This window comes from Cyprinodon variegatus, unplaced genomic scaffold, assembly GCF_000732505.1.
Source record: "Cyprinodon variegatus isolate N-32 unplaced genomic scaffold, C_variegatus-1.0 Scaffold84, whole genome shotgun sequence".
Lineage (NCBI taxonomy): Eukaryota > Metazoa > Chordata > Actinopteri > Cyprinodontiformes > Cyprinodontidae > Cyprinodon > Cyprinodon variegatus.
Genome location: NW_015150537.1, coordinates 289,393 through 313,424, shown reverse-complemented (window position 1 = coordinate 313,424; position 24,032 = coordinate 289,393). Strand labels below are relative to the sequence as shown.

Here is a 24,032-nt window from a genome sequence, read left to right as displayed (position 1 = left end):
AATACTTGTTTTTTGCCACTAGAGAAACTTAAGATATACGTAGTGGGTGGCATAGATACATTTTTTTTTATCTAGATTAATTTCACTACTACCTCCTGAATTTAAAATAACAGGTTAACTTTTTCTTTATGTTTGCAAAATCACATGTAATTTCATCTTCTTACTTAAGATTTTGAATTTTTTTGCTCATTGGTTACTCTGTTTTTCCTGCAAAAAATATAATTTCCCACTTCTAATTATAGATTTCCTTCTTTAATTCAATTCAATTCAGTTAATTTATATAGCTGCAATTCACAACAAATGTCATCTCAAGGCACTATACCTTTCACCAGATCATCCAGTAAATTAAACATGGGTCTAAGAAATAATGTTGCAACAATTTAAATATGAATGCTTCAATGATTATATTTTAGTTTTAGGTATAACAGCTAAATGGAAAGTAGTTGGAAAACTTAAATAGTATTTTAACCTCAAACCATCTCAAACAACAGACAGGAGAAAGACTCTTAGTTTAGATGTCTAAGTCTTTTTTTTTACTCCATAGCATAACATAAAAAAAAAAAAAAAAAAAAAAACACCCTTCATTACATTTTTTTCAACAAAATATTGTTCTTTAAATTTGTAAGTCTAGTGAAAAAAAAGAAAAAAAAAATCTTCAAACCTTTCCAGATTTTTTTTGCTCTCTTGCCTTTCAGGCCTTTCTTTTATTTATCTTATGTTTTAAAAAATAAAAAATAACAGAGAAATGTCTGAAGTAAACTGATACACAGTAAACATTTTATATCATACATGAGATTCATGTTTCCATTTAACAACTCTGTTTTTTATTAAGTGTTGATGGGAAGATGGTTGGAAAATACAAAGCTAACTTGTTGGAGTTGGATGCAAAACATTTAAGATGGGGCAGGGGTTTAACTTCCATTAGGTGAACAACCCTAAACACACCGCCAGCACTTGAATGGATTGTTTTTGTTTAGATAAAAACAAAATAGAAAATATATGTTTATGTTTTATAAATATCCAGCCACATTCCAGGGGCAGATACATTTCAAGTTAATGTTTACAGAAGGTCTTTGTGTCACAGAGCACTGAGCATGTCACACTTTTCACATTAGTGCTACTGAAATATTCTGAGAATAATGTGATTTTCTCTCCACTTAACATGTGTGCACTACTTTCGGATAATTTTACACAATATGGAATCAAATGAAGTCAAAAGCTATAATTTGTGAAATGCCGAAAAGAAAAAAGAAAAAGGAGACCATGGTAATTTATATTTAAAGTAAAAGCATTCATGTAGTTTTAAAGGCTCTATACCTTATTTCCCCTTTAATTATTAGCATTCTGGAAATATTACTCAATATTTTTGTATTATATTAGTTAAATAAATACACTTCTATCATCTTTGTGAATTCAGACTTATTTCTCATTTTAAACAATAAAGCACTTCCTTATAAAATAAGAATGTACCAAATGTTTTTATTTTGCTTAATAAAAGGTACTAAAAACCACAATTTTATGGATCAGTGCTTCTTCACAATGATAAGCTAGTTTAAATTCACAGGTTAAATAATATGAGTAACTTTTTGTTTTTATGCACACACACACACACACACACACACACACACACACACACTATAAAAAATAATAACCTCTTCAAATTGTAGGGGCTCCATGGGTTTGTTCTTGTAGTCACATTTTCAGCAGTTCCTCAGCTGTAGAAGCCTCTGAAGAATCTAACAATAAAGCCCTTATTGTTACATGCTACACCAAATTTTTACTGCCCATCTTCATTCTAATTTTTCAAACACATCAATGATGGGGATCCCCTATAGTTCTTTACAGTCTGGCCGAGGGCTCTCACTTAAGGGCCCTCAGCACAGTCATAATCATAAAAAACATTTTCTTTGTCAGTTTTTTTTTTTTTTTTTTTTTTACACACATTTACTGTTGCTATACTCCGATTAAATGCTGATAACAACACATAGAATGAAATTAAATAATGCACAATATTATATTAAAAAGCTAAAATGAATAGGTAAGGTTGAAGCTTCAGTCACATAAACATCTGATTTTTTATTTGCCTACCACCTGATACTTAGCCCTGGTAGCTGCACTTCAACGGTCTGGTTAAGCAGGTGGCCAATAAATGATGTAAATATTTTATGGGACAGAGTATGTTAAAACCTCCAGAACAATTATAAACCATACTTCAGAAAATGAGGCACATTTATCTAAAAGCCAATTATCACAATTAGAAAAATGCTTCTCAATAATTAAATAATACTTTGCTTTCACTGCTTTTATGTGAGTCTTATAAGCAGCTTTTAGAAGCACCCAATGACCTAATAAAGATTATGCAGCAAGTGCAAAAGCTAAAGGCTCAAAGGCAAAAGTGTAAAAAATATCACAAGGCATGAATTTATTAAGTATATATATGCATATTTCTGTAAAAGGAAATTGCATATTATTCACTGCTACAACACAACGGGCACTGGGTGCAATGTCTGTTTATGGAAGTAGGGACCATATGTAACAATTACATCTTTTTCAAATTTTTCACTTACCATATGAGAACTGCTCAAAACCTGTAAACTATATAAGATTTTAAATACTCTTTTTGTACATTGTTTAGCTGAGGTGCAGCCTAGCATCTGATCTTTATCTCTTTTTATTATCTATTGTTATGCTGCTTTTTCCTATTTTATTCTGATGCATTTTATGCATCAAATAATAGCACCACAATAGGCTTTCCTACTTTGCAGATTTACTTGTACATTAGGTATTATATCATCTTGAGTCATGTGGAGTCATGTGCAGCAACCAGACGCAAAATATGTTAGAAAAGCTCTGTGAATGATTCGGACATAAAGACAGGTGCATGAAATTACTGGGAAAAAAGTTCAAAGCAAGTGGTAAAAAGTTTTTTAGGAGTTAACTTTCTTGTAAAATAAATATTTGAAAACTAAGGAAATTGCATGTGTCCTCTAATAACATTTCCTGGACTAATTTAATGTGGAAAGTATATATATATGTTGGATTAAGGAATCTGGATCATTTAGGTACAAATGTAATAAAAGCTGTCTTGAAAGCAGATATAATTGGAAAAACTAAAAATGCTGTGCCTTCTACCACCACAATTCTAACCTTAATTACTAAATTCAAATGGAATTTTAACAAAAAAGCAGTCAGAATTATAATAATTTTTCTGAACATTTAACTGGTGTGGTTAACTTACCTCTGTATTCATGTTTAGATAAGAACAAAAGGCTGAAATACCTCCTACTTACCTGATCCATGGGCATGCGTGGACAGGGAAATGGTTTACATAACTCTATATGACAAGTATGTTGCTGAGAGCTGCAATATTTTGTTATCAATGATGAGAGAATTCTTCAGAGACATAGTTACAGATAAAAGAAGAGCAAAATACTTCAGTGGTCCATGTTTTACTTTTAGAAGACTAAGAGGGAGGTCAAATTATAAGCACCAGATCTAAACAGAGGAGCAGGAGATATTTTTGCTTGAACTCTTATAGATCACCCTACGTTAACGTTATACTTGGAGTAGGAAAAGCTTCGTGTTTATGATGAAAAAAGCCCACCAAGATTTCATTTTTTTCTACAGAATAATCTTACTAGAAAGAGATAAAAGCTGCTTTTCTGGAAAAAAGAAATTTCTCAAGCCAGAGAAACACCTCAGATGAAAAAAGGCAACAAGCAATTAAAGTCTCCTGGTAATTTTATAGAAAGGAAATGTTTTTATATGGTATTTTGCAACTCACACATGAGGCCATCAAGAAATTAAAATGGAGAAAATAACAACAGAAATATTATTTAAAACACTTAAATCATGGATAAATAAAACAGCGTTCACAAATACTCTTTGCAGCAAACATGTCAGTGAGAATTGTGTGGAATATCGTACTGACATCCAGGTTTATTGATTTTGCTGTCTACCTCTATACCAGGTAGAATTAAGGTGTTCTCTTATAGATGCCGACAAAAAAACTCATCACAACTAAGACATCTCTTGAGGCAGAATTATATTTATTCTGAGTTCTGCAAATTATGTTTAGACTAAACGAAAATATAACTATAACTGAATGTATGAATCCCTACAAATATTCTTCTTTTTGACAAATAAAAAAACTACAAACTGTAATTAATTGTATCTCATATATTTGAACAAAGCCTTAATGGCTCACCAGGAAAAACAGAAACAATCACCATGTCATTAATTGTAACCTCTGTGGAAAACTAAAGAATTAGAACCTTAAGTCACTGCAGTTTCCTAGCATGAACATGAAAGCTAAAAAAGACAGGTCACAGTTGGCTAACTGACTCAATAATGCATTTCTTGGGACATGTTACAAAAGGCTTTCAGTCTGTGTATAACTGCCAATGTCAGAAAACAGACGGATCATGGACATGTGAGGAGGAAAATCCATGAAATTCAAAGCTCTTTGCCCAAATACCGCATTGTGAATTAGTTGCCTTTGACAGAGCTGTCCAAGGTCCTGAAAACTATGCAGCACCAAGTGAAGCTGTTCAGATTGCGAAATCCTTTTCTCTGCTTTTGCTTTTCAGCATTAGTCAGAGCAGACAACTCCACTGGCACATCATCGCTTTGAGATAGTCCTCACTCTCTTGTTTGTCTGCCACATCCAACTCACTATACCAGTCAAACGATTTTGACGAGGATGTGCACAGAAGGCTTTGCAATATCCACAAATCCCCAGACAATTATAATTGCATGCTAGCAATGCTTAGAGCTTTTACTGACTGAACTGTGTCTTGCATTTCTGTCAGCCTAACACATAGAATGTTCAATCAAACCCATTCCTAATATTTTGTAAAATGTCACTGAGAAATTTGTATCTTTGTAATGACAATGTAATAATCCATTATTATCTTGTCAGGCATGTATTACAAGGATGCATAGGATGGAAACCGTCTGAAGAGGAAAATGTCAGTCAAAGCAGCTTTTCAGCTTCACAGCAGTTTCATAAATCCTGCAATGCTAAAAAAAATAAAAATAAACCTCAAGCACTCAATAAGAAGCCGTAAATGTGCTCAATGTGCTTCTTATTATTGACCTCCGTGAAGCTAGGGTACCTTCTATATACTCACCCTCTAGCTGTTAACATTGCATAAGGGGAGGGAGGAGTACTCTGAAATGTCTTGCAGCAACATTCTGCAGAAAAACCCTTCAGTCAAAGAAACAGAGTGTATGCATCTTAGTGCTGCCACGCTGTTCTTCCTTGTAGTGTTGAAGAGGTTTACCCAAGATACTGTTTTCTAAGGGCTAAAAGGAACTCATACACTTGCCAATATATATTTTTAATTGCATACGCTGATAATGCAAGCATCTTTTTAATCAAATGCTTTTGCATGTGATGCTAAATGTAGTCAAAGTTTTGTTTAAATGATCTTCAGGCTTTAAAGTAAAAGTCCAGTCATATTTGGAATTCGACTTCTGAAAGTACTTTAAATATGAAATTACTATATGCAGTAAATGAAAATTGGTTTTAATTGTGAATAATTTCATTTGAACGTGCTTTACCAGAGACATCCATGCTTGTCAAAGAACACTACTGCCACCTACCGGTTTGTGACGTCACGGTGCAGTATTGGCTCTTGAGCAAGTCCCAGTGCTGTATCTGGAGTTTGTCAAAATGTGCTATTATCCAATCCATCTTGAAAACATTCTTCTTTGAAATGTTGGCTACATATTACATGTTTTTTTCTCTGGGGAGAAGCTTGATGGCCTTGCTCTTAGCATGAATCCGTCCGTGGAGGATCCTGAATCGGACAGGTAGAATAACTAATTCTTTAACTAATAATAACTTAAACTAAAAATAACTAATTCACTGTTACCTGATGTATTGCAATATCCAACTCCCATGCACATAGGCATAACTTTAGCTCTGGCGAATTTCAATGGTGAACTCCTCTCGAAATCTTAAATAATTTTTGTTGATTGCAGATATGTCTAGTAGTTCCCATTGGGCTTACGGCACAGTGACGACACTGCCAGAAGATGTTAGGAGTGAGGTGTTACTATATTTGGGCAAAAATGGCTGGTCCCAGACTTAGTGATCGCAACATAAATTATTATTTTCATTTTTTTTTACTGATTAATGCTAAATTTATTAAATCACTTTGAACATATTAGTTTAGGTGTGGATAATGATCTGTTGATTATTCCTTGCTGACCGGACTTTCCCTTTAATATAAGCCACATGCCTCACCAAATTTTCACTTGTGAAAGAAAATAAAATATACATATGAAAGTCTATCATTGCTAGTTTTTAATTAGGGGTGAGTTTCTTCAAGTATGCTTTTCATACACCACAGTTTTAAACTAGATTAATAGAGGGGGGAAAAAACAACACAAATTCACTGTTATTGTAATTTGTATTTTGAATAAATTGAAATTAAATGGTGAATCTTTATAACCTTTTCCTAGGACACCACGCCTTGCAGTTGCCTAATTCAACTTAGATTAACTTAACTTCATTTGTTCTTTGTATGTGCAGTTAAAAATTAATTAACCACAAATCATTTACTTAAACAGAAACTATTTTGATTTGTTGTTTATGCTGCTGCTCAAATCTAAGTTCATATTGCATGCGTCAATTTAACCCAGTTCTATTTCCCAGCGCTGGTGTTTATGCCCAGGGCAACACAAGAAAATCAGTACGACTTTCTTTGAGAAAATAGGGAGTACTTTAAACATATTTAGATGCATTCATGTATTTTGCTGGGCTACATCATTTGAGTAATGGATATTTCCAGGTATGAGAGCTCAATATTCTAACATTTGCAAATAAAAAGTGTAATTTTTACCATCTTCTGTGATTGCCAATGATTAGAAAGCAGGTAAGTGGTATTTCTTGGTCATGTTGGTTTGGCAGTGGTTGGCTGTTTTGTAACTATTCTCCACAGTGGTATGAACAAAAGACCTATGTAACCTCACAGTAATCATTTTAACAGCCCTTGCCGTAATTAAAATGTCACATCCACTGTAGCGAAATACAACAGAGTTCCCAGCAAATTAAAACAGAATTATGCTGGCAGATGTGGACTTAATGGCCTAATCATCTCTTTACATTCCTCCCATTACAGAGAAATAGTTTTAAAATATCCTATCCATGATGGGTGTGCAGACGAAAAAAAAAAATATTACTTAAAAGGAAAAACTCGAACATTTATGATATATATGATTATAATGGGATTATATCCAAATAAATAAACATAATTTTGGTTCTAAGTGCATCATAGGTTTTTCTTTTTCATTCAGTTCCACCCACACAGGAAGACAAATTAGCTAATTGTTGAAAACTAATGTAAGGTACCAGCAGCAAATGCATTAAGTGTTTTCAGCTGATGGAATAGACGTTGATACATCAGAGGGGTTGATCTAATGCACACTATTGTTGCTTACTCAAAAGAACTTTAGAAAAAAAAGGAAAGAAGCTGCAACTTCAGAGTTTTTATTAGGAACACAATTTCATTTCTTTTAACAGTAAATAAAGGACATGAACCCTGACATTTTTTGTATATACCGAAAAAGACAGCATACAGTAGAATGAATCAGACCTCAATATTTGTTGATGTCACAATGTTCAGGTTCTACTACTGACATTTTTTACCTTTATTACACTGTAGCAGTAAAGCTGGTCTTAGGTTAAATACCTTCAGATAACATAGTTCTACCAAAATTATTATAAAACTGCTCATAAGCTTTTGTTGCTCCACACCCATCCGATAAATATTTGTATACAATATTGAATATTGTTGGGATTAAAATGCACAATTGCTTTCCAGACTGAGACTTCTTAACATTCTTAAAATGAGAGTGATAAAGGACATCCTGAGAGCCCCTACCAAAGCTGGCATAAAGCCTGTCTACCCACAGCCCTCCTCTTTACATATGGAGAAAGGCAGAGGAGGCCTAATTAGGGGAAGATCATGTGAATGAGAGGCCTAGAACCAGAGACCACCTTCAAAAAGGACCAAATTCAATGAACTCTGCTTAAAGTTAATTTAAACCTGCAGCCTACTATTTTGTTTTTCTTTGTATGCCATTTTGTTCTTTATATGGTGTACACTGGTTTACTGTGGCTGCCCCAGACCCAGTTGCTGGATCTCTTTGTGTTCTTACTTTGGCCTCATCCTAACCAAGAATATATGAGCTGGAAAAGCACTAAACCATCAAATCAATCAAAAGAGGGACAAGCTAATAATTATTTATCCGTACCCATCCTATCCTGTAACACTGTGGATTACATGTTATTCGATCAAAATGTATATTTTCACTCACCCCAATATGTTGATAAAAATAATTTCCTAAAAAAAAGAAAAAATTATATATATGCAGCTTTTGAATACTATTAAATATGATACATAATACTAAAACTGGGGGGGAAAATAAGAGAACACTAATGCAATAACTTCTCTGGGCCCACTGTGTGTGAATTTTTGAAAATAAAATGAAACGTATGATGGTGTTATGGAGTATTATGTAGTATTATAACACAATTTTACAAATTTTAAAGCATTTTATTTTATAGAAAGTCTTAAAATAGCATGTATATTTGCATTTTGTATGTTTAAACTGGCCACAGGAACAAACACTGTACATATTTCACACTAAACTTTGTTTTATCCATTTGATTTCAAACATCTGGACTGCAACGTCTAGCTGAATAAGGATAAAACAAAGTTTCCTTCCTTGCCTAATTTCACAAGTTCCTGCATGAGATTTCTATGTGCTACATTGGATAGTTCCACCTAGAGTGTGTTTATCTTTCCCATCCACCACTACAACATTTTCCCCTGAAAGTGTAATGCTGAGAATGAATGCAGAGAGACCAAATTAAAGGACCCAATTTGAAGCGGCACCACTTCACTGATAAGCTGTACCAGTGATCTGTGAGAGCACTCAGGGTCTGCTACATTATGACAATACAGAGGAATAAAGCAGATGAAAGAGAATAGTCTGGCAGGAGCAGAAATCAGATGGGCAGGGGGAGAGGAAAACAATCTAAAGTCTAATTGTGTTATGCCTCAAGGCAGCAAGGGGGTAGAGAGAGACACATTTTCTTTCTACACAGTGTTCAGCACAGTCCCTTTCCCGCCATGATTGCCTTAATTTCCAGCCTGGTTGCTTTTTTTTCTCTCCCTTTCTATTGGTGCATTTATTGAAAAGGGTGGTTTAAAAAGCAAATGCTGGAAACTTGGCAAGAGTCGAGGTTTTCATCCTAACCATATACCATAGCTGTGGCATTCTAAATGTGTGTGGTGCATTTATCCATGTGGTCTTGATGGATATGACACCTTACAGGTCATGCTATGTCATCTTTGTCAGTGGGGAAAAATGTTATAGCTTGAAAGCATTCAGAAACAACATTGAAGTGAAACACAAAGTCATATGTATGAAGATGCAAACTCAACAAAAACATTTTTTAAAATACCATGTACCATACCATACCATATTAGGTATTAAACATAACTTTTATAAAAGCCAAATTTCTGTATTAAATTTGTGTTCACTTAATGAACTGAGCTATTGAAATCAATCCATCACATTATGTTTTATTACATGTGACTCTTTTTTTTTTCTACTTTCTGACATTAACAGTGAGAATATTTGGAGAAGTCATGATGACACTTTGAAATCTGGGAAAGCTGTACCAACCAAGTACAGGCATAGTAGTGGCAACATAATGATGAGGATTTGTTACATTGCCAGTCGTGCTGCTAAGATGTTTGCAGTATAACACATAATACTAAGCAGAAAGTTATCAAACATATTTTTCTTTTCAGTAACATTATATTTTTTTATCCCATTGTTTCATATGGATTTTTTTTAGGATAATCACACATTACAACAAAACATAAAACCCTTTAATCAATTTAGATGAGTAAAATTAGAAAATCCAGACTTTTCATCTTTAAATTTATTCTCAGCTTTTTATGACAAATCCATGAGCTAAAAAGTGTGGTGTAGTTCATGTAAAAAAAAAAAAAAAAAGGAAAGAAAGAAAGATCAAATCGATAAAATGTGTCTGAGAATTGTGATCTGTAGGCTGACTGTCAAAGAAAGAAACAACTTTAGGATAATTTGACTTTTACTTGGATAACTGTGTATTTCTGTTTTCACTTTGCTGTGAATGAAAGGATTAACACAATTAAAGGACAATGAAATATCCTCAACATACCCGCTGGCCGACGTTCGTACACTTTTACAGAACCAAAGGAGTCCTTTAGAAAATCCCCGGTGTGACTCTATTCACAGGTCACTTACTCCCAAGCCTGAAAGAAAACAAAAGAAACACAAATCAGGGAAGACATGAAGAGTGAACTCACAATTTTAACTGACTCAGCCACAGCAAATGCCCAGCCATCCAGGATAAACATCCTTGAAGAAATGTCAGTCCAAGGAAGCACATTAGCTAACCCACACCAAGGCAGTCTCAATGAAAAAAAAAAAATCCATCTGACATATGTATAGTATCTTTCTCCTTGGCTGGTCAACTTGATCATTTCTCTTGCTAAACAGTTGCTGCTGAATGTCTCATTACACCATCATTTCAGCCAGAGAAGGCATGTGATCAGACAGGCCATCAGTTGTGTAATGCGGTCTCAACCACTAGTTGTGATTTCTTGAATCAAAATTCTTTAGAGCATCAGCAGGAGTTTTAAGGTAGAATAATTAGACATAGAAAAACGTCATTGTCGTTTAATATGCACAGAATGTATACAAAATGAAATATTGTTGCATACAGCTTACAACAATGTAATGATATTGCAGTTGAAGTATATAAACATTACCAATACAAAGTGTAGCAGTGATCAGAATATTAAAGGCTAGCTAAAATGTAATTATGAAAGATTTGAGCAACTGTAATTTAATGACAAAAAAGGTTTACTTGCTGTAATCTACCATCATCATGCAAGATATTTGTTAATTGATTTAATTTTATTTGTCAGTGCAATACTATTTTGGATGTTCAGGGAATTAGCTAATTTAATATTTTGAAATAATTCTACTAAAAAAATGTAAAGTCAGTCTTTGGCCTAGTGACATAATTTGGAGCAGAAGGTATACAGGGAAGTCCGTTACTAAGTAGGTCTTTATAGTATATAGCTGTTAATAGAGTCTGGTTAAGAGGACAGAAATAACAGAGGATCTACAGAAAGAGCAGGGAAATTTAGAATTAAGTCAAATGAGGAACCATCAAAGGGGGAAAGAGGTGTTATACAAGAAGGTCCATCCGCACTTCAGTTCTCTAAAGCACCTTTATCCTGTTCAAGGGCACATGGAGGGTGACTCTGATAACTGTCCTATAGAATGAGACTGAGGGTGAGGGAGGGGGGAGGATAACTACAATCAGACAGAAACCTGTGCTCAAACACAGTCTCAGAGAGTAATTTGGAGGTTAAAACCCAACTGATTGTTGCTGGACTGTTGGAGAGAATCCTAGGTGTACAAGACAACTGTAATACAAAGTGTTAACTCTGCATAGAAATGTTCTAGCCAAGACTGAGAGTCATAGCGTTTTGCGATGAAATGACAGTGCTACTTACTGCACCCCCGAGCCCCCAAAGGAACAATAAAACTGTGAGACTAAGCTACTAAGGAAACCTTTTTAATCAGGAAGTTTAGCTGATCAAAGTGCTGCAAGATGGGTCACAATTTTTAAAAAACAGTCTGAGTGAAATGATACTGGAGATGAAAATGGAGTTTAGCAGTTTTGTCTTTCCAAATAATTTCACTCACTAAGCCAAACTAAATCTACTTAAAGAGGTCACAGCTTGACACTGATGGATGATTTTCACAGACTTACAATCCAAACGACTTAGTTATTGGACCCACATCAACAGAAGTTAGGAGAGTATCTCGCCTTTTACGTGAAGTTAAAAGCCCTTCTATCTCCATCCCACCCAGTGAACAGCCTAATCCACTGGTGGAGGATTTGTGAGCCAGAGTACAGAGTAATTGTGCTGTGGCACAATGAGTGCAGCCTAATTGGAGCAAAGACTTAATGAGGGGCCTGTGAGGATTATCATCTGTGGCCTAGAAAGGCCCAGGTAGAGAGTCAAAATGATGAGAGCTGATCATCCCAAAACAAAGTGACAGAACTTTGAGGTTTTACCATTTTCTGTAAAATCCAGCCTTAATGCATTTTTCAAGCAGCTCCCTGGAGATAACTTTGCTGATATAATATAACCTCCGTGTAATATTAATCTGCAGGTACAACAGCATTTCGATGCTGCTAGATAAAATAATGGTGCATTTATCTACCTTATCATTTTGGATTGAGGCGCAGGTAGTCTTTGCTTGCATAAAATAATTAATACATTGACACACATTTAGTTTTTACTATTATTCTTAAGATATATAAAAAAACACACCTTAATGAACTGCTAACCTAACCAAGGTATGCTCCATTTTTTTTCTTTTGACTTCCATTTTTTAAATACTGGTCAAAAATCAGTTTATTACCCTTAAGTACAGCAGTACCAAATCAATGCTATGTTGTTGAATATAATCCCCATAAAACTCCAGATGTTCTACGGTGTTGGTTTATTGTTATTAGCATAATTTCAGATGTACTTTTTCATTTTTATTTTTTTACTCCAAAAAATGACCCACACATGTGGTGACTGAACGAACAATCAGGAGGTAAGTCTTTAATGGATGTTCCTAGTAGAAATGTCATGTCAGAGAAAGAATAGCAGAAGGCCATGTACGTACAAGTGCTCAGCTCAAGCACCGGAGGAGAGTGGGACCAATATTGAGCAGGATGAGGGCTGCAGCAGCAGAAGTGAGGCAGAAGTAGAAGCCTCAGCAGTAGTGGCATTTTGGCAGGAAAAGGCAAGGGACCTCAGGGAGTAGGCAGAGTCCAGGATTCTGTCCTCTGACTATGACAACTTTATGAATCATTCTTACACCCAATTTAATTCAAAAAGCATGAGTGGTGCCATCCTTTTCCACCTCATGGTTATGAGGCCCTAAAAGGGCTTGGAGTTTACCACATTCCCATGAAGCAAGCAGGGCTGGGGTTCTTGGATATTAAGTCATCTTAATGTTGGCTTTAGCTATTTTATATATTTAATTAAGTTCAACTGGGCCAACAGGCTGCATGGTGGCACAGTTTGTAAGTATATTGCCTTGCAGCAAGCTCCCTGGCCATTTGCAGGGTGTTTCTGCCTTGAGTTTTTATGTTCAACTTGTACATGCGTGAGTTTTCTTCAGGTACCCTGACTTAATTCCCACTATCCAAAGAACCAGCTGTTAACTCAATTAGCATCTTTAAAAAAATGCTGTTACGGGTCAGTGGTTTTATGTCTGTGATGACTTCATGGTCTGTGCAGGGCGAACCCTGCCTTTCACCCTTAGTTTGTGGGAACAGGCAACAGCCCCCCTTTTACCATAAGAAAAGGTGGCAGAAAATGAAATGACCATTTTGTTTAATCCACTTAAGAAAAACCATTGATGGATATTCTACAAGTACATAGATGACATAGATGTAGAAGAAGTTTCTGCTATCAGATAAGATGAAACCTGAACCAATTGACCAATATGCAAAGTTCTCTGTGTGGGAGGAACCTATCACTGCTTGTAGCCCTCAGTATATCACTCCCACAGTAATGCATAGCGATGAGAATCTGGTCCGACTTACAGTGAAGATAAATTGAGCTGACTTTAAGACATTGAACCAGAACACTTTCAAACATACAAAGACATTATTTCTAGGGAATAGTTTAGGTCTAAGAATGTCTGTGGATGGCCCAGAGAAAAAATAAAGCTTCTAAAAGTTTAATCTCAATGTTCATGGATGCTCTCCATTGAAATTAGAATATTTTTTAAACAATTTTTATAAAAGGAAAATGAGTCAAAATTAGGTTATTGCAGATGTTGATGACATCCTAAGAAGGTAGCCACACCTTCTAAATTAGGTTTCGTCAGTGGTTATAAATGGTGTGAGACAGTGGCTTCCAAGGAACTGGATAGCAAATCTCTATACGAGAGGGAGTTTAGTACAAATGCACAGCACACTTTACAAAATTTGATTGTAAGAGAAACTAGTTTGCAATACTCTGCATCTTGGTGTTCGTTAATCCTATTGAGGACTCGAAAGAATGTTTATATATATACATATAAAAAGACGAAAAAAACAACAGCAAAAAACATAAATGAATAAAACAAAGGAAGATGTATTTTTACATCGTATTGTGCACATACAATAGTGCCAAACAACTGGGTGATTATGACATTCATAAAAACATTTTTTTCATTTTAACCAATTTATTGATCAAACATCCCACATCCCAAGGAAAATCCCACAAATGCCTGATCCATGCTTGTTAAGAAGAACTGTGGACCCTTCAATGTCTCTCCAAACTGTTTATTTCTCCGAGGAGCCTGTTTGCTCTTGACAGCCACAGATCAGATATGACTGACCAAGATAAATGGTTAGGCTCTAAAGTCAGATCAATTCAATCTAGCAACTGTCTTCGCCAGGAACAAAAAGGCCATGCTGTCAACAAGGCTTAACTCACTTTAGTGTTCTTTTGCTGTCTTTTTGTCCTTGTTACATAAACATAAGAAACTGTGAATTTCCTTATGTTTAAAACCAAACATAAAAAAACATTCTTTGTATGAAATCATACTAAAACCCCTCTGTTGTCTTTTTACCTTATATCTGAATTTCTTTTTATATATATATATTTTATTTACAAGACATCTTTCTTCCACTGACTTCGTATCATAGTTCAGTTTATAATATTTTAGGGTTAGAGTGCAGCCAAGACACCATGCAGGTCATCAATAGGCACAGAGTTATTCATCCTGAAGTAGCACATTTATCGTGTGGGAAGCACAAAAGAGCTGTTTGTGCATATAATTCAAGCAATGACCCAAATGTGCCAAAGGAAGCTTTCAAGCTCATCAGCATTGATCCAAAATTCCATTATATTGCATCTACATTAAGGAGTACTGATGGTAATAATTTCTGGTTCTGCTTTTAACTGGATTTACCAATAATTTCATTGTCAGACTTTGGATAAAAATGAATTGTCTTTGTGAAGGCATAGACATAAAAGTAAATCTGCAATGTTATAATAATTTTTAACTGTGAGCGCATTGCTTTTCAGAGTCTACAGCTCACAAGGGCGCTGTTAGATTTAGTAACCATGTGCCTGCCAATTTTGAAACACTAAAAAAGGGATGGAAACCATGCGAGATACAGGACCTATTTATAAGCAGCAGAATAATCCATTGAGGAATGACGATAAAACTCTGGTGAGTAGCGATAATTGGAATGCTTCACAGGTTAGTTAATTAAAGGAATTTATTTCAGCCGTGATGGCAGCAGAACTGAGAGGCTGAGGGGAAGTATGGAGCCCACCAAAAATGAGGAAAAACCAAAACACGAGAATCAGGAAACTACAAAAAGCATCACAAAGAATCTTAAACAGTAAAACGTGACAAAAATCTGATGCATATAAAACAGAACCCAATAAAACAATAAAACAGCATCTAAGGTCTTTATATAGGAGTTACCCTGAGATAAGTACTTTGGTGAGCAGAAAAAATTTAGAACATTATCAAGTCCTCATGATCATGGTACACATATATTTTAAAGGTTCTTTGGTCAAAATCATATATATGCATGACAAGCAGTTACTTAAAAAATAACCAGTTCCTTAGAAAATTGATATATTTTACTCAAGAACAAGACAGGATTTCAAATTCAGTTATTTTATCACAATTGTATAGGAAAGGCTACGACTTCACATTAATCCATTTGACATGCCTATAAGAAAAATGCTTAAGATGGTAAATATTCAGAAAGGACTGCAAAAGTTGAGCACACAGTTAAAGGCTTTGCACTAACAACAGAAATAAGGTTAGCCTTGATCATTTGTGAAACAATGTCATCTCAGGAGTTAGGGGGAATTAACACTACATGCCTTCTGTTGAGCCTCTTTTAAACCAATCAGCTAAGAGGTATCTGACAATGTTGGTTTGCATTGCGCTCCTCTTTTATCCAATTGTAAAATAACTTTGCCAAACTTTACAAAGAGCTCTCTAAGTATCGCCTAGTTATAAACCATCCTGCAGTCTTTGTTATGGCTGCATTTTCTTTAAACATAGTTTAAATCTTATTTTGTATTGCATTTTTTACCTGTTCTGTTGTAAGAGTATCATGGGCAGGTTGTTCATGTTGTGGGGCACTGACATAGCTCCCTACAACGACTGCAGCTCTGCTTTGATTTTCATTTAGTAAAGGTACCTGTGATTTTTTTTCCCCTAATTTGTTTGGATCAAATGGAACAAATTTAAATTTAGGGAGAGCAGGACACAAATGAAAAATGTGGCACAGTCCTGCACAAATTGGGACATCTGGTCACCCCACTTCCATGCCATGCTGCTCTGACACAGTAAGTAGCTCTAAACCATATACTGGGCCCTCCAACTGTGTTATAAGAAGTCATACTAAAAAAAAAAAAATTTCTTTTTGGCACTCAGTTCAGTTCATCTTATTTATATAGCACCAACTGACAACACATACATTTCAAGACACTTCAGATCAAATCATAGAGACAGACTGATAAAAAGGTATTTAAGGAAAACCAGTTGATTGCATAGATTCACTAACTTTGTGGGATTTGCTTTCCCGGATGAACATTTGGCAACAGTAGATATTTGTTTTGTTGTTTTATTGACTCTGAAGCAATTTCTTACACCAAGCATGCATGCAGTCGGGAGGAAAAACTTGGAACTTGATTATTTAGGGTTTCATAAATGAGAGGGAAAATTAATTTTATAACTACAAGAAATATGATCTCTCCTTTGAATTTCATCAGAACTCTAGCAGAAGCAATTTAGACCAGCTGACGGCTTTGCTCTATAGTTTTCAGACCCCCTAATAGTAAAGGATTACAATAGTTTAGATTAGAAGTAAAGAATGCCTCGGCCACTTATTTTTATATCACCTCTAGAGAAGTTATTTCTTAGTTTTTCACATACCAAAGATACAAGAAGGAAAATTTAGAAACCTGTTTATTGTGGTATTTAATCAGCAAGCCCTGATCAAAATTATTAAATTTTTCATGTTACTATCAGAGGCCATTTTAATGCCATCCAGATGAAGTGACTGACTAATCTTTTTTTTTTTTTTTCAACACTCTAGTCAAAAGAAAATAACATCTGTCTTGTTTTCATTCAATTCATCCAGGTTTTTATTGTCCTTGAGAAGCCTGTAGTCTCCATAATAGGTTAGTTTAGGGATTAATAGACAAATATAGCTGAGTGTCATCAGCATTACAGTGGAAATTAATCTAATCTATGACAATTTTAACAATTAGAAGCACATATTGTGGTTGACTGTCAAATGTAGCACCTAGATTTAACAGAAAAAAGTAATTTTTTGAGAGTGTAATGAATGACTTTGACCAGAGCTATTTTATTGATATTTTGAACTCCAAAATCTGACTGAAACTATTCAAAAATATCATTATGATGTAAGTGTTTTTACACTTGATAAGCAACATTTCTCAGGATTTTTTTAATTAGAGAGGAAGATTAAATATAGGCCAATCATTCATTGAGTCGTTAGGATCAAGAGAATGTTTCTTAATTAAAGGTTAAATTACAGTTACCTTAAAAGCTAGCAGTACACATCCCTGTACTAGGGATAAACTAAGGATACATTTATATCTAAAATGGAGGTGGAAATTAGTTTTTGAGGGATGTAATTTTATGTGTTTCTATTTGATAGAGGTCAAATACTTTAAGCAGAAAAAAAAAAGAAAAACATATGAAAGATATTTTGCCATTCTTACACTGTAAGTACCTCTTTTTCATTTTTTTATGTATTTATATAATTGTATGTATACAATTTTTAAAAAAATACATTACATTTCATACATTATATGAAACTCTTACTATGGCTTCTATGGGTTCTATTTGAAAGGAACTGGTATGTCGGACGGTCATTGTGTCAAGGTACGTAGTACCTTAAGCTAATAAGACATACATTAACTTAATTCTTAGGTAAAAATGATACCCCCCTCCCATGCTTAATTCCTAAAGTGGCTTTTTAAATGGATCTACACACTCCACACAGTTTTCATTTCTTTTTCTGAACACAAGGAAAGAAAATTCAGCTCCTTGCTTTCTTAAAAACACAGGATGCATAATTTTAAAAATACCCAGAAACAAAAAAACATTAGTAATTTGAATGTCAGTAATAGATTACAGAAAATAGCATTCAGCAATTACATCTCTGTGTGTATTTGTACCACAAAGCTGGATAACTGGGTTAAAGGGACAACTTCAGGCTTTTACCCTGACTTTCCGGTACCACAAAGCTGAATTCATCTTAGCGAGACCAGTTACTCTGGTAACATACTCTAGGCAGAATAGCTAAAAAACCCTATTAACAATAGGTCAAAATGAAGGAACTTTAAAACCAAAATGCAGGTGAATAGGTTTCAATCTATTCATTTAAATTTTATTTTTTCCTCCTTTTTGGCCTACTAACCTTTTAATATTCTGTATCCTCACCCCCTGTATAATGTTCTTATACGCCATTGGCATTCACTTGTTTTTTTGTATAATTGTCATATGATGCTTAAAAAATGTTTTATATATAAATAAAAATAAGAAGATTCTTTAGATCACTATGATGCTATAAGCGGTATCAGTTTTTAATGGCCAGGTTGGCATATGCTAGAACCGCGTGTTGGCTGCAGCAACACGCAGAAGTGAAGCCCTCACGGTAAAAAAGACTGCATGTATGGACATATAAAATAATGCAATCTGCAGGTTCATGTTCACCGTCGGGGGGAACTGTCCATTAAGTGTCCATAGCCTTTATGCAGTTAATAAATGAACTCATCATCTCTAGCGGTCACTTGTATAAAAGAAGGATTTTAAGCCATTGCAGGCGAGTCATTTCCTCGATTTCTGTGGTATTTCATTGTCATTGCATTTGAAAATTAGGCTGGTAAATATAAACACTGGACAAATAATACATATTTTATATCCATATATTCTTCCTCTTTTTTGCTGTGCAGTTTAAAAATAAATAAATAAATAAATATTGATCAATGTGGAGCAGATAGTCTGTATGAGACTGAAACAGAAATGTGCAAAGTTTTATTTAAGTATAAAAGACATTGAAGTGTTTCTGTACATTTAGGGCAGGATTCTAGGTTTTTGCTATTTTAGTAGATCAGGTTAGGGTAGATGTTTATTATTTGTCCTCATTGAGTTCTGACACAGTGGACAATTCAGGGTGATTTCCATCATACTGGTCACTTCTTCTGCATTGGCTTCCAGCTTTATTGTAGTCCAAACATGATTGAAATAAAAAGTTCAACTAAACAAATGATATGATGTTGCTGTGTTTTATTCTTATCTGCTCCCAAGTCCTTTTCACAGAGGGGCACACGATTAATATGCAGTACAGTGATTGGGATGCATGGCTGTGTTAATCATTGGTGCATAACTTGCGCATTTACATAGTCAGTAATTCCTTGCCGCAAGAAACAAAGGCAGTCAGAAATTACTGTTGGTAAGATCAGTAAGGTTAAGGCTTTAAACAGTATGTCTGTTAACCAAAGTGAAGGCTAGCTAACCAACCCAAGCTAATTAGTAAGATAATTTTTGGTTTAACACAGTGTATATACTGAATATAGTGCGGCTACACTGCAGCTGTGGGAAAAAAGGGTACCTCTTGACTATAACATTTTAAAATGCCATATTGCTCAAAGTTGATTTAAATAAAATTTTATTTTAAATAAAATATTTTATTTCAGTAAAGTCTATTTATCCCAACCTTGTTCTAAAGATTCCTCTTAAACCTCTGGGTTTTATATCTTATCCTTCTGACTTTGCATTGTAACCATTAATAAATCACCTACAAGAAAAGTCTTAGCCATACATATAGACTTTGTACCTCTAAATACTTTGCCTGTCTCTATCTTTTAGTGCATGTTTTAGGTTTAATAGCAATTCAAAAGTACTAGTTTCAGACCCTGCTACACACATGGTAATGATGTGACTCCAGGAGCCTTGATGTGAGAGTACATGCCACCAAATCCACTGTTAATTGGACACTTCTTTCACAGCAAGCCTGTGGTAAACAGCAGTGAGTAAATAACAAGCTTAAAAAAGATTCCTGCATGCACAATAGGAAAAACCTAAAATAAAACTACAATAAAACCAACTGCTTAGGCACAGTCTTCAGCGATATATTACTGTATAGAAAAGGTATTTTGCAAACTAAATCCTTAAAATGCCGCTCAACTGATTTGCCTTTCCATGCTTAACAGCTGGTATCTTAGCCTATTTCTGTCTTTGAAATATTGTGCATTACCATTTCTGCTTTGTGCCAAGGGGAGATTTTTGTGTTGAAAATGGTCAACAGCCAGGTACAGAAAATCTGATCTAAAAGGATTTCATGGTTGCAGATAGAGAAAATAGCATGAGATCTAGATGTGCTTTATGCTCGATGTCTCAGTTTTGATAATCCAATTGATGAGAAGATGTTTAACTGTGGAAAAATGAGATAATTTAGACAGTATACAGAAACTCTTAATTCCATGTAAAATAAACATGCCTCAGACAAGTTAATAACATAATGCACAGGGAAATCCTCAGAGCACCCAAAGAATATTTGTACATTAACATATTTTAATCTTTTTTTACCTACTTTATAGTAATTTCTAGTAGGGTTATACTGTACAATGGATGCATAAAGAAAAATCTGGTTTAAGCAATGACAGAACTACAATTCGCAATTTATGAAGCTGATTCTATGATTCACACATGACTCAGAGTTGAGCAAGAATAAACCTTCACTAGACATTCAAACAGAAGATAAATATATCTTTTGACCAAGACCATTAACTGTAATTCAAGACATGTCATTTTGGGATATTTGCCTCTCATCTTTATACAAAATATGATGTTTCGAGAAATTGGCTGCATTAAATAATCATTTGAAAATTTTTTATGGCCACTATAATCTTAACACATTAGTATATGTTGCAAAGAATTGATAAAAACTCATATGTGCTTATTTTCTGTTTTGTTACAAGTACCCTAAAATAAGACTAATTCTTTCAATTAGGAATATTCTGAAAAGCAATTATTCAATTAGTGTTTTATAGCCCAAAGAAGTTGGGTGTGAAGGCTAAGCCTTGACAAAAGGAAGAAATAAAATGTTTTCAGATATAATCTATGAAATAGAACGCCGGGCACTAAGAAAAATCTTTGCTGAGGTGTAAGGATGTGCCCACTGCCTTTACTGCATATTAAATTAACAGAACATATTTTTGTTGCAAAAACAGAATAAGGTTAATCAGTTTTAATATTTATGCTTGTAAAATTATAATTATAACGTACTTAGCATGATACTCAGAAGCTTTCTTGTGTATCATTCGATGTGGCCAAAAATGTTGTATAAAAGCTGGGTGGTTCGAAACCTTGATAGTTAGATCAGGTAAAATCCCTCAGTGACGCTAACCCTCATGCACTACTGTTGTCAAATGCCGAGGACACTACTCTCTCTGCTGTTGGTCTGACTTACTCTTGGCTTTGGTTTGCATACTGATGGGCGCACATTGCTGGCCCATGACAGTTCCCCCACCTGTTTCATCTAGGAAATTTCTGCTTTGTTCTAAACATTTATTTCACAACCTATCAGACCAATGTGGCATCATGACAGCAGAATACTATTGTTAATAAAACAAATATTGATCTAATTTCAAAAACCAAATGAAGCTGCAAAGGCCAAAAGAAGAGATAATGGGTTCTATGCAAAATTCCACTACTACCTGAATTTAAGGGTGCTCTTTTGTTTCCTGTCTTTTTCTACTGAATGAATTGATTAATCTAGGTGTGCCTGACCTCAGAACCATGGCCAAACACACCTGGATTAATCAGTTCATCCAGTAATGAAAGACAGGGGGGGAAAAAAACGCTTCCTTAAGTGTTAATTATTGGAAACAAGATTAGTGAGAAGAATATAGGGGTTTTTTTTGTTTTTTTTTTTTGAGCGTGTCTGTCCTGATGTACACTCTTTTCTGGTTGGTGGTGGTAATGCACCAAATAGTTGTTTGCCAACCAGCATTCAGCTGCCTTAAGATCAGGAAGTTTTGGAGTTGTGCATAGAACCCATTTTGCTCTGGCTTGGTGAAGATTAGGGATTTTATTTTTTTATTTTTATTTTATCGTCATCAAAGAAAGATTCATGCAATAGGCCCATGGTTCTAAATCCATGGTGGAAGAAAATCCAGTTGAATACATTAACTGCAACTTTTAACTAAAGAACGAAACCACGGTTTCAGTCGAAACTGTCCTGAATTTCTCCTAGTTTTAACAGATGTTGACTAAAGAGCTAAAAAATACCAGTTAACATAGCTATAGGTCTAAAGTTAGGAAAAAAAAACAACTTTCTGCTCTATCATTAAAGCAAATTACAAGGCATTCTGTGCATTTTGTAAACTAAGGCACTGTAGCACCATAAGCATATTAAAAGCATCTTAAAAAGAAGATGTAAAGGCCAGAACACACAAAATCTGATTTAGTGTATTATCCGACAGAAAGTTGTGTCGGATGAGGTCATCAAGTTAAGCACCTATTGAAAGCCAATGGTGATGATCACACTGCTTTAGACAACATATAAACCATCCCATGGGAGTTATTGCTGTATTTTTCCCTACCTTAGACGTTCTAATGTTTTTAGTATAGGCATATAAATCATTCTCTACCTTTTCTGATTTTGAGATGCTGTACAGACTCTTTGTTGGGCTTTGCTCTATTGAATGTGCCGGTGGTTTTTTATTATTTATTTTTTAAATAACTTTTCATAATCCGTCCCAGTCAAATATGGGAAATAGTATAGCACAGAGGCAGAAGTGAAAAGAAAAATCCGCACAGATCTTGCCAGCCTGCCAAGTCGGAGGCTCTCTATATGCGCAAGTCAGTGTGACGTCCAAAAATCGGGTTAGATTAGGAAGACATATGCAACCAGTGTGTTCAGGCCTTAAATACTACAATTACTCAATGTGCAAATACAATTTATTGAGCTATCAGTAGGTTTTAAATTCAGTTTTGGATTTAAAATCCAGGGTTGCAGTTTTTGTTTCTCTATAAAATGACTGAACAAGATTCTTTAAATTGAATCTTTTTTATAAATAAATAAATAAATAAATAAATAAATATATATATATATATATATATAAATAAGATAAAAAAAATGTAATACTGCACTGATCCAACATTAAACTCCTTCCCTCTGTGTTTTTGGAATCTGACCACTTTGCGCCAGGGGATTGAGAAGTCATGGAGTTGCTTGTGAAGCCAATGTCACACTCGCTCACCCTAGGATTAAATCCTAAATAAGAGAACCAAAAATATGTCTATAGGATACCAATCTGCTTTGCCATATACAACTCTTGTGTTTAGATTTGGGTCAATATACCAAGTGCTGTTTATTGACCTGATAAATCATTTTATATATATCAAATTAATCTACTTTTTGAATCTAAACTTATAGAATGTTGCTTTAATGACCTTACAAAAAGAAAACAAAAATGTAAAATAATTATGTTCAGCAATTGAATTATGGTAAATTTGTTGCCTGAGACATACTGCTGGTCTACCATGGATTACAACCAGTAAGACAGGGCCAGCCAGTTGAAAGTTGTTTTTTTTTATTGTAGTTTATCACATGTTAATTAGTTAGCGTCTCCATCTACTCCTCATTATTAAATCACCTCAAAAATAGAATATACAATTTGCATAAATGGATACAAGCTGGGCCCTGCAATTGACTGGGAACCTGTCCAGGATGTACCCCACCTCTTACCCGTAGACAGCTGGAAATAGGCACCAGCACCCCTCGCAACCCCAGCAGGGATAAGCATGATGGATGGATGGATGGATGGATGGATGGATGGATGGATGGATGGATGGATGGATGGATGGATGGATGGATG

The 24,032-nt window shown here is 34.8% G+C and overlaps 1 protein-coding gene across 2 annotated transcripts in view; it reads right to left on the bottom strand.

Moving 5' to 3' along the window:
- Positions 1-24,032, bottom strand: part of LOC107083813 (leucine-rich repeat and immunoglobulin-like domain-containing nogo receptor-interacting protein 2) — a 237,929-nt gene that overhangs the window by 150,743 nt on the left and 63,154 nt on the right. For both annotated transcript variants that reach the window (XM_015373299.1, XM_015373298.1), the window contains one exon: positions 10,229-10,322. The gene's annotated coding sequence lies outside the window, so the exon portion shown is untranslated. The remainder of the gene's footprint in view (positions 1-10,228; positions 10,323-24,032) is intronic.